The sequence below is a fragment of the Furipterus horrens genome, unplaced genomic scaffold (assembly GCF_987537825.1).
Source record: "Furipterus horrens unplaced genomic scaffold, mFurHor1.1.pri manual_scaffold_6, whole genome shotgun sequence".
Classification (NCBI taxonomy): Eukaryota; Metazoa; Chordata; class Mammalia; order Chiroptera; family Furipteridae; genus Furipterus; species Furipterus horrens.
This window is the reverse complement of record NW_028327176.1, coordinates 181,258,758-181,267,371: the sequence shown is the minus strand read 5'-3', so window position 1 is coordinate 181,267,371 and position 8,614 is coordinate 181,258,758.

Here is an 8,614-nt window from a genome sequence, read left to right as displayed (position 1 = left end):
GATGTGACTTGAGGTGGTGAACACACAATACAATATACAGATGATGTATTACAAAACAGTACACCTTTATTAAGCAATGTCACCTGAATAAATTCAACAAAAAATAATGAAGTTCCCTTATATGACTATTACTGTCGATCTCTCCCTTCATCCCAATCAGTATTTTCTCTATATATGTAGGTGATCCTATAGAGTACATAAATGTTTACAAGAGTTACATCCACTTGTTAAATTAATCTTTGTCATTATGTAATGCCCTTCTTTGTCTGTCATTACAGCCTTTGTTATGAAGTCTGTTTTGTCTGATATAACTGTTGCTACCCAAGGTGTTTTTGTTTTTTTTGTATTTGCATGAAACAGCTTTTAACATCCCTTTACTTTCAATCTGTGTGTCTTTCATTCTGAGGTGGGTCTCCTGTAGACAGCATATATATTGGTCTTATTTTCTTATCCATTCAGCTATCCTGCATCTTTTGATTGAAGCATTTACTCCATTTCATTTAAAGTGATTATTGACAGGTAAGTAGCTACTGCCATTTTATTATTCATATTTATGTTCCTTTTCTTTTCCTTCTTCATAAAAAGTCCCTTTAACATTTTTTGTTAATACTGGTTTGGTGGTGATGAACTCCATCAACCTTTTGTTGTTTGGAAGCTCTCTCTCTCTTTCAATTGTACATGATAGCCTTTTTCTGTAGAGCAGTTTTGGTTGTTGGCTCTTGCTTTTCATCACTTTTAACATTTCATTCCAATCCATTCTGACCTGAAACATTTCTGTTGAGAAATCAGCTGACAATCTTATGGGAGCTCCTTTGTAGATAACTGTCTTTTACTTGCTGCTTTTAAGGTTCTCTATCTTTAATCTTTGCCATTGTAATTGTAATATGTCTTTGGAGGCTTTTGGGATTCAACTTGTTCGAGACACTGAAACTCCTGGACTTGTGTTTTTCTTTCACTAGGTTAGGGACGTTTTCAGTCATTACTTCTATAGATAGGTTCACAATTCCTCACTCTCTTCTTTTCTCCTTCTAGTACTCCTCTGATGGGAACATTGTTATGTTTCATGTCTCAGAGGTCCCTAAAACTACTCATTTTTAATTTTTCTTTTTATTGTTCTGGTTGGCTGTTTTCTCCTACTTTGTCTTCCAAATCACTGCTTCATCTGATGTGATGTTGATTCCTCCCAGAGTCTTAATTTCAATTATTTTATTCTTCATTTCTGACTGATTCTTTTTATGGTTTATTTGTCCTTTTTTATGCTTACTATCTCTTGAAGTTCTGTGTTCATCTATTCTTCCCCTAAGTTCCCTGAGCACCCTTACAACCAGTATTTTGGACTCTGTCTCCGGTAGACTGCTTGCCATCATTTTATTTAATTCTTTTTCTGGAGAGTTCTCATTTGGACATGTTTCTTTGTTTCCCCAATCTGGCTGTCTCTCTGTGTTTGTTTCTATGTATTAGGTAGATCTGCTACATCTCCCAGTCTTGGCAGGGTGGCCTTATGTAGTAGGTGTCCTGTGGGGCCCACTGACACTGACTCCTTAATCACCCGATCTGGGTGCTCCAGAAGTGTCCGTGTGTGGATTGTGTGTGCACTGAAGTTTTAGTTGAATCTTGATTGCTGTTGGCATGTCATTGAAAAAGACTGACTCTGAGGCTGGCTGGGTATGAGGATTGACCACAACCATAGCATATTAGTTACTCCGTGGGGACTGACCCCACAAAGCAGGATTCACCCCAGTGGGGTCTGGTGCCTATTGAGACTAACTCTTCAGGTGTGCCACTTGTGGAGCTAATTTGGTGGTGTTCTGTTTTGGTCTGAAGCCAACCACTGGATATGTTGTTTCTGGGGCCTCCTGGGAGGGTTTATGTTGCAGGTCAATGTGAGATGTTGTCTGCAACTAGCATGGGACTACCTGTTATTAGCTGTAAAGTGATCTGCTGTTGGTAGTTGCCTATGCTGAGCCTAGATGAATATGGAGGGGGTATACTGCAAACCAAGGCTGGCTGCCACCACTACCAGGCCTTGGGCAGGTCGGCAAACGGCCAATACACCCTAAAACCTGCTGCCACCTGCAGGCTGCTCATAAGGCTCAGCCACTGAGAGTCTCTTCTCAGGTGGTATGTAAGTTGGGTTAGGCAAGTATCAGAGAGTCAACAGGGTAGAATGGGTGGTATTCACCAGGTTAATACAGATTCATATTTGGCACCAGTGCTACGCCTGAGAACACTCTGCAAAAGTCTCAGGGTACATTGAGGCCAGCAGCCACCTGCCTGGTGCCTGTGGATCTTTGCAGTGGGGCAGGGTCTCAGGGAGTAATCAGGGTGAAGCTACTATAATTCACCAGGCTAATGCAAATTCAGATTTGGTCTCATGGAGACAGGGCTCAACACAGGGAATATGCCTCATCTAATTTATGCATTCATCTTTCAATAATTATTTAGGTTGTTTCCAAATCTTAGCTATTATAAATAACGCTGCAATGAACATATGGGTGCGTATACCTTTTGGAATTAGTACTTTTTGTTTACTTCAAGTAGACAGCCAGAAATGGAAATTCTGGGTCATACAGTAGTTCTATGATTAATTTCTTGAGGAACCTCCGTGGAAACATGATGGCTGCAACAATTTGTAATCTCATCAGAAGTGTATTGAAGACTTTTTAAATGAAATTTTTTCAGATTAAAAATACAATGTCTAAGATGAAAAATACACTGCAAAAGATTAAGAACAGATCAGACAATGGAGAAAAAAGTACTCAACACATAACAGAAAATTATTTTTTAAAATAAATAGGAAGAGTGGAAAGAAATGAACAGAGCATCAGTGAGTGCTAAGAAAACTTGACACCGCCTAATATACTTGTAACTGAAATCCTGAAATGAGAAGAGGACATTACAAAAAGTATATATGAAGAAATACCAAACTGTTCCAAATTTAACTTTAACTACAAACCCATATGTCCAAAAAGGTCAACAAACCCCAAGCATAAGAAACAACAAATACTATACCAAGGTACATCACTATCAAACTGCTTAAAAGACACAGTATACACATGGAAACAATAATAGAAATTTCAGCAAACAACTTCTTCAAAATACAGAAAGAAAACCCTGTACACCTAGAGTTCTAGACCTTGGAAATATATCATTGAAAAATAAATGAAATGTGGTGAAAGGCCAATCACCACCACAACATGCAGAGTACTATTAATTTGGAGCAGAAGACTGGGGAAAAAAAACTACTGAAAATAACAGGAGCGTTAGAGAAAAATACACAACAGTGATTATAGATGTATGTGCTCTGAAACAAGTCTGAAGGAAAGATCAAGGGGACTACATTCCTGTGCAACTTTCCTGTCTGTGTATGTGTGTGTGTGTGTGTGTGTGTGTGTGTACGTACGTTTATGTACATCTGTGTATCTTTATAAGTTTTTGCAATCTTGAAAGAAATACAAAATGTAACAAAATTCTGTGGAGGGGGACCAGATAATTTTAAGAGTTATAGACATTGAAATATATTTTTAAAATTCTTCTTTTGTCTGTGAGATAAAAATGTAACTGAAAACCTGTATTTGGGGCTGTAAGGAAATTGTTAGGAAAAAGCTTTAATTTCTATTCCAAAGTTACTTCTTTGGAATAGTTATTCTGGAAGTCACTACTAAATGAATGCTTGTAGCACACCTGTTACAGGATGTGAAAACAAATTATTACAATAGTAAGAAGATAAAAAATAGCTACCATATTTTTTGCTCCATAAGATGCCCTTTTTCCCCCCAAAAGTGGGGGGGGGGGAATGTCTGTGCGTCTTATGGAGCAAATATTGCGTCACAGACTGTGATGTGTATTACCTGACCTGTCAGTGGTGGTGACACCTGTTACCAGGGGCAGGAGTGGGCCCACGCAAAACCCTGGGGACACTTAAATGTCCCACTTTACTGCTGAATCTCAGGATGTCTGAAGATAGCGAAGAAAGTGATATCAGTGATTATAAGCAACTGAGTTTCATAAATTCTGACACTAGCAATGAGTTCTTGGGGTTCCCAGAAAACCAGAAGAGTACTTGAACCTTAAAGTCTCTCCTCATTTGTTAATGACAATGATGATGGTTCTTAATACCGCTGTTGACTGCTGTTCACTTTGCATGGTTGAAATGTCGTCATCGGCAGCCGTCCGTCTCGAGAGACGATGGTGTAGCTTCTTAAGAGTCTATCTGCACCGCCGAGAATGGCTGTGCAGCCCAACTCGGGAGTGACACGGTATCTGTCTCCTCCCGTGTTAAATCGACATCTTGCGATGACGCTGGAGTGTCCTCTCCAGTGAAGCTGAAGCTACAGAGCCTGGGCAGGGTGATATGGAGGGTCTGCTGTTGCCCATGCAGCAGACGCCCCCTCTCTTCGCAGCTGAAGGGTCCAAGGGAAAGACGGAGTCAATACAGCTTGGCTTCAGGTGCGCCGCAGGAGTTGCCGGTGTTGACTACAATGTCAAACCGCCTTAGGGACTCCGGCTCCGGATTTTCTGTCGGGGTTTACTCCCTTAGCCTTTCCCCTGAAGAGGTATGCCGCAAGGCAGCGGAGGTTTTTTTTTTTTTTTTTTTTTTTTTTTTGACATAAGGAAACCAATTACACCATAGGCTAGTTGATATAAACAAGAGTTAAGCTCCTAGAGCACCTCATCAGCATAGCAAATATTATTATTAAAGGACCTGCTGTACTATAAATTCTAAGGCAAACGCTAAAAAAAAATTAAAAAGCTAGTGCTGATTTGCCAACAAAATAAAATGCATATAATAAAAAATACTCAGTCCAAAAGAAGGAAACAAGAAACAACAGTTTCCCCCCAAAAAGCAAAATAATCAAATCCCAAACATAGTGATAATCTCATTAAATACAAATAATCTAAATACTAGAATTAAAAGATGACAATAGATCGGATTTTTTTTAAGCCAAGAATCAATCGTTTGCTGATATATGATGAAGGCCAGTTAAAAGTGAAATGAAGGAAAAAGAGCACAAATCACAATAAAGCTAGAATGGCTATATTAATACCAAAGTAGATCTTAGAGCAATGAACAGTAACAGGAATAAATAAGGGTATTTCTCTATTACAAAGAAGTCAATTTATCAAGAGCATATAACGATAATATGCAATCATAAACTCAGAAGAGCTTTAAAATATATAAATAGAAATCAAATAGAAATAAAAAAAGAAACAGATGATTCCACACTTATTTGGGGGATTTTTAACATCTCTCTCTGAATATGTGAAAAAACAGACAAAATTACTAAGGCTACAGAAGACATGAAGAACACTATTAAAACCAATTTTATTTTTAGAACATTCCTTTTCAAGTTCCCATTAAATATTTAACAAGATAAACAAATGTCTGGGCCATAAAACAAGACTCAATATGTTTATACATTAATGAAATAATTTTATTGTGACAAATGTTACGATATCTTGAAATAATTTCTTCCAAATCATATCACATAAAGCATGGTTTCCTGACCACAAATAAATTTAAAAATTAAGGGTCCCAAATGGGTAGCTCAGTTGGTTGGAACACCATCCCATATACCTAAAGGTCATAGGTTCGATTCCAGTCAGAGTACATACCTAGGTTGCAGGTTCAATACCCGGTCAGGGTGCATAAGGGAAAGTGACCGATATCTGTTTCTCTCTCACATCAATGTTTCTCTCTCTCTCTCTCTCTCTCTCCCTTCTTCTCTCTAAAATGAATAAACATAACCTCAGGTGAGAATTAAAAATAAAAATAAACACATTAGGAAAACCCATAGTATTCAGACACTAAGTAACACACATCCAGATAACCCATGGGTCAAAGAAGAAATCAAAAGTGAAACTGGGATGTATTTAGAACTTTCTAAATAAAAATTTCACAAATGAAAACTTGTAGAATGCACCTAAAAAAATACTTAAGAGGGAAATTTAGCACTAAAAATTCCTATGTTAGAGACAAAAAAGTCTCAAATCAATTACTTCAGTTTACAGATAAACATATTAGAAAAGAGCAAATTAAAGCCAAAACTGAGAATAAAAAAATCAGAGTGCAAATAAATAAAACAGAATTGAATGACATTAGAGAAAACAATAAAACAGTTGGTGCTTTCAGAAAATCAATGAAATTCTTAAACTACCAGCCAGAATAATGAGTTAAAAAAAAAAAAAAAAAAAAAAAGACAAGAATTACCAATATCAGGAGAGATGACAAAACTATAATCTACAAATATTAAAAGTATAACAATAAAACATAAAATTTACACAATAAGTTAAAAAAGTAGATAAAATGAAAGAAGCAAAAAACCAAAGCTCATCCAAAAACAAAACAAAACTTAATTTCTAGCTTTAAATCTTCCCACAAAGAAAATGCCAGGCCAACAAGGTTTCACTGTTAATTCTACCAAATAATACCAATTTTATATAATTTTCAGAATATTAAAAAAAAAACCTTCCTAATTCCTTCTGTAAGGACAGTATCCCTGATACTAAAACCAAGAACATGATAAATAAACATATACCAATATATCTCATTACCATGAGTGTTAAAATTCACAACTAAATTTTAGCCGAGTGTATCCAATAATATTTGAAATGGATAATACATCTAGATAAGAAGAATTCATTCCAGGAATGCAGACTGACTTACATTGGAAAATAAATCAATGTAATTCACTACATTAGCAAACTAAGAAAAGAAAAACCAAACAATCTCAACAGACAAAAAAATGCTTTTGACAAAACCGAAGATACATTCCTGAATATAAAAAAATATCTCAGCAAACAAAGAATAGAAGAACCTGGTTCAACTTGACAAAGGCATCTAAAGAAAACAGCCAACATCTTTTCCATTGGCAAAAAACTAAATGCTTTCCCCAACATCAAAAATAAAGCAAGAGACAAAGGTGCTGATACACCTCCAAGGAAAAAAAAAAAGTCTTTTCAACAAATGGTACCAAGACAATTAGATAGGCACATGCAAAAAAAAAAAAAAAAAAAAAAAAATGAAGTTGTACCATTACTTCACACTACATATAAAAAGTAACTCAAGATGAACCAAAGACATAAATGTAAGAATTAAGCCTCTAAAACTCTCAGATGAAAACATAGAAGTAAATCTTTATGACCTTGGGCTAAACAATTATTTCTTAGATATAACACCAAAACACAAGCAACAAAACATAAATTAGGTCTCATCAAAATTAAAGATCTTTGTGCTTTAATGGATACCATGAAAAAAAAGTGGAAAAAATGCACAAAGAGAGCTTATCAACAAAATTTTACAAAACAACCTATCAATGGGAGAAAATATTTGCAAATCATATCTGATAAGGGGTTAATATCCAAAACATATAAGGAACTCATATAACTCAAAGAACAACAAATCCAGTTTAAAAAATGGGCACAGGATCTGAATAGACATTTTCCCAAAGACATTCAGATGGCCAACAAGTACAGGAAAAAATGCTCACTTCACTAGTTATCAGGGAAACGCAAATCAAAACCACAATAAAACATCACCTCATGCCTGTTAGAATGGCTATCATCAAAAAGAAAAGAAATAACAAGTGTTGACAAGGATACAGAAAAGAGAACACTTGTGCACCACAGGTGGAGAATGCGAATTAGTGCAGCCACTATGTAAAACAGTGTGGAGGTTCCTCAAAAAATTAAAAATAGAACTACCATATGACTCAGCAATTCCACTTCCGGGGATTCAGAAGGAAATGAAAACACTAACTCAAAAAGCTATATGCACCCCCAACATTCAATGAAGCATTATTTACAAAAGCCAAGACATGGAAGCAAACCAAGTGTCCTTTGGTGGATGAATGAATAAAGAAAATGTGATATGTATATGTATGTGTGCATATACATTTATTAATGGATAGGTATACATATCTACATATGTATATATGCATACACATACCTACACATGTAAGTATATATATGTATATACCAAGGTCTGCTCGGAAAGAATCCAGCCATTGTAATGTAAGGAGAACAGTTTGCGTGACTTCGATATAACCTGGCAGCCAAGGAGAGTGGACTGGAATGTACATGCATGAACTATGATGATTTCACTCTACTAGTCAGTGGGGGTAGTAGATGCCATTCAATGAGCATGTGTATTGTGTCACTGACCACTGCATTCAAATGAACGAGTAGAACAACAAATCTGCATCAAATTTTACATTAGGCTTGAACATTCCTCTGTGGAAACTATAGATGACTCAGAAAGCCACAGCTATATGTAGCTTCATCATGACAATGCACCCGCTCATGCATCACTTCTCATGTAGTTTTTTGGCAAAATATCAAATCACCCCAGTGACTCAGACCCCTACAGTCCAGATTTGGTGCCCTGCAACTTCCAACTTTTCCCAAAACTAAAATCACCTTTGAAAGGGAAGAGATTTCAGACCATCAACGAGATCCAGGAAAATACGATGGGGCAATTGATGGGAAGTGGGAGAACTGTGTGAGGTCTCAAGGTGCCTACTTTGAAAGGGACTGAGGGATCATTGTCCTATGTACAATGTTTCTTGTATCTTGAATCTTCTTCAATAAATGTCTCTATTTTTCATATTACATG